The following is a 3,697-nucleotide window of genomic DNA, read 5'->3' as shown; positions in this document are numbered from 1 at the left end:
ATGCTTTGAGCCAATGCCTCCTAGGTTTGGTCATCTGTGTCTGGGGGCAAGACCTTTGGTGACAGGCCTGTGGCTCTGTAATCCACTCCCCCTTTGGTTTGAAGAGAGCAAGAGTGTATTGACTGTCAGAGCATATGTTGGAGGCCTTCTGTTTACTCAGGCCTGGTGCAAGAGTGAGCTGGTGTGAATTTGCAGTGTACTTTTGTTATCTAATGTTTTTTGGCTTATGTATTGCTTTTATTGTAAATGTGGCTAGAGCTTGACAAAATTTTACAAATGGAACTGTTTAAATAAACAAAACAAAAACACCTGCATGGGAAGGAACATAGCAAAACATGTGGCCAGCTCAGAATTACCCTGGGCAGATGGGAGTTAGACTATAAAGTGGGACGAAAAGTGTTCTTTAAATGTGTTAATATAATGTACTCTTAAAATGTGCATAAATTATGGCTTCAGTTACATTTTAGGGCATTGGTGACACAACTCCTGTGGTTTATGATATGAACTGCTTAGGGTGATGGAATTAGAACTGTATTGTGCCCCATTGTGGGTATGCTATTCTTTATAATAAATTAGCACACAACAGGAATGAGTACTTTTTATTTGCTAAGCCTGCAGTCTTCTTGGTACCAAATAGATACATGCAAGGAGAGGGAATTTCAGTTTCATACTTTATGCACACTAGCATTACTGAAAACATGCTGTGTCCCTGATATAAATGTGTGCTACAGTATTTCATAAATATAAAATGAGAGAGTATTTAATGTCTTGGGTCTGCAACATATTGGCATGTCTTCAATGACTTCACATGCATTCATTACTTCACAAAGCAGTCTTGGGCCAGCAGCATGCACCCTGTCTCCTTAATTGACTAATCTGGCTATTCTGTCCAATTATGCACATTTCAGACTATTGATCCTTGCACATTTAATTTTTCTCTGGGAAAGTGTTGTTTTTTTTTAAGTTAGTGCTGATGAAAAGTGCTACCTTGACAGCCCTGGAGGTCCTGCTTTTGTTTACAGAACATGTTCTACTAAAACAGCAGCAGATCAAACATCAAAATTCACACTGTATTGTCCAAGTGCCTTAAAATTACCCTGCAGGAACTCCCTATAGGACTGAAGTGGGAACTTCATTCTTCACACTCATACAGTGCTTGGCCTTTCTATTGAAATTGCCAGGTGTGATGGTAATTCTCCTTCTATGGACATTCTTCTCTTCATCCCTAGATTGAGACCACTAACTAATAAGTATTGAAAGAGTCATCAGCTAGTAATGACTTTTGACCAACATCAACCTATACTCTTTTGTCAGGAAATGGATTTCATAATGCAGCCTTCCATCAAATCCATAGGTATTAAGACCGGAGATCTCTCGCTTTCAGACCTTGACTATGTGGATGATGTTGTTCTTCTAGTACAGAGCCCTGACAGGTATTGCAAGGCATGCCAACGAGTGCAGGAAGAGTTGCCTAAGGTTGGCCTCCATGTTTTGTGGTCAAAGACAAAGCTGCAATATCTAGTATCAGGTCCAACCGCAACCCCAATCTCTTTCAATAATGAAACTGTCAAAGCAGTCTCCATCTTTTGCTATTTGGGTTTTATATGCACCAGTTCCTCCAACTCTCACATGGAGGTTCTCCATTGGATTGGAGCATCTTCCCTAGGTCGTTTACAGTGAATCAATATCATCTCGGCATGACAATCAAGTTCAGGGTCTATTTGAGCTGTATCCTCTCCATACTACTGTACAGTTGCAAAACATGGACACTCTGCCAATCAGACCGGACAAAGCTGGAAGCTTTCTACACAAAATGCCAATGTTGTATATTGGACATAAAGTGGAATGACTTCATTTGTAATGCAGATATTTATGGTTGCTCTGGTCTACAGACTACTGGAGCCATTGTCCTCAGATAGCGTCTTATGCTTTTTGTTGTGAAAATGTCTCAAGAAGTTCCAGTGAACGCCATTCTCCAAGTGCCTTCTAATATCTAGGATAAAATTCCACCAACTGAGGGGTGGAGGTCGCTCAGAAGCAGACCCCCTATTACATGAATGCATCAAGTCTGTTCCGACGTTGGACTCTCGGCATAGGAAGTCCTTGCGGTCACACAGGCGATCAAATGGAGATTGATGGCTACGGCTAGCCGTTCGGCTAAGCATTGAAGAAGAACCTCCTCTGAATTTACATCAGTGACCTAATGGGGAATCCTATTATCTATCCTTCCTGAGAGTATCTTATATATTCTACTACCCTAACAATTTTCATTCAAAGATCCTAATTCTCCAAGGAGATAAAATGGTTCTTGCACAAAGAGACACCATGTAGAGAATCTGATATTACCAGCAGGAATGTGTTAACAACAAACAGTTCTTTTCAAACAATTTGGGTAATATCTGACATTTCCAGCTTTCAGAGAATACTGGATTATTATTATTTACAAACCCAACAAAATATTAATGGTAAATTACAGATATACTGACCTAAGATTTTTTTTATACCCATTGGTATTACATTTCAGTTCCTCATCTTGCATTATTAAAATTAAACTTATGGTAAAGAATTATGGAGCAAGGAACAAGGGCTAGCAGATTTATTTTTATGTGCTTCAAAGAAGGATGTCTAGATGTCTCCAGCCTCATGAGTTTAGATACCCATGGCACAATGGGCATAAGAACTTAGGTGGAGTAGGAATAATGCTAATTCTTCCACATTAACTTTGGGATTTACAGTAGACTCTCAGAGTTATGGACACCAGTGTTATGAACTGACCAGTTAACCACATACCTTATTTGGAACCAGAAGTATGTAACCAGACAATAGCAGAGACCAATTTTTTTTTAAGCAAATACAGTATAGTGCTATGCTAAACTTAAACTACTAAAAATAAAGGGAAAGTTTTTAAAAAAAAGATTTGACAAGGTAAGGGAACTGTTTCTGTGCTTGTTTTGTTTAAATTAAGATGGTTAAAAACAGCATTTTTCTTCTGCATAGTAAAGTTTCAAATCTGTATTAAGTCAATGTTCAGTTGTAAACTTTTGAAAGAACAACCATAATGTTTTGTTCAGATTCCTGAGGTGTTCATAACTCTGAGGTTCTACTGTATTTCAAATATTACTCTGAACAAGATTTGGGGGTGATGGTGGATAATCAGGTGAACATGAGTTTCTAGTGTGATGCTGTGGCCAAAAAAGATAATGCACTCAGGGTGGATAAAAATCAGATTTTTTTTTATTTAAATAGGTTTTTTCCTCAAAAAGCATTTTATCAAAAAAATCCGATCTAAAGACAGTTTTAATTAAGATACATTATAGCTCAAAGATATCTCATCATGGAATAGGGATTATAAATTCTAATTCTATAGTATGAGACAATATATTCATGTAATGTTTAAGAAAAGTTTTGTAAATGAGTTCCAATAGTTCATGGATTAGGGACTCAGTTTTATGGGGTTCCAGGGGCTTCTGTATAGATTATTTAAATAAATCTATACAGATTTTCGAAATTAATCTTTCTATCTACCCAATGGGACTCAGTGCTCAGTCTAGAAGATACCATCAGAGATGCTTAGTTTTGCAGTTCTCAAACTGTGGATTTGTGTCTCCAGAGATAACATGCAAATAGATTCTGAAAACTATCCACCTTCAAGATCGCCATCATTTTCTATAGTTTCAGAGTTATCTGCCAATGATAG

The sequence above is a fragment of the Terrapene carolina genome, unplaced genomic scaffold (genome assembly GCF_002925995.2).
Source record: "Terrapene carolina triunguis isolate 2854851 unplaced genomic scaffold, T_m_triunguis-2.0 Scaffold96, whole genome shotgun sequence".
Classification (NCBI taxonomy): Eukaryota; Metazoa; Chordata; order Testudines; family Emydidae; genus Terrapene; species Terrapene triunguis.
This window is presented reverse-complemented; position numbering follows the sequence as displayed.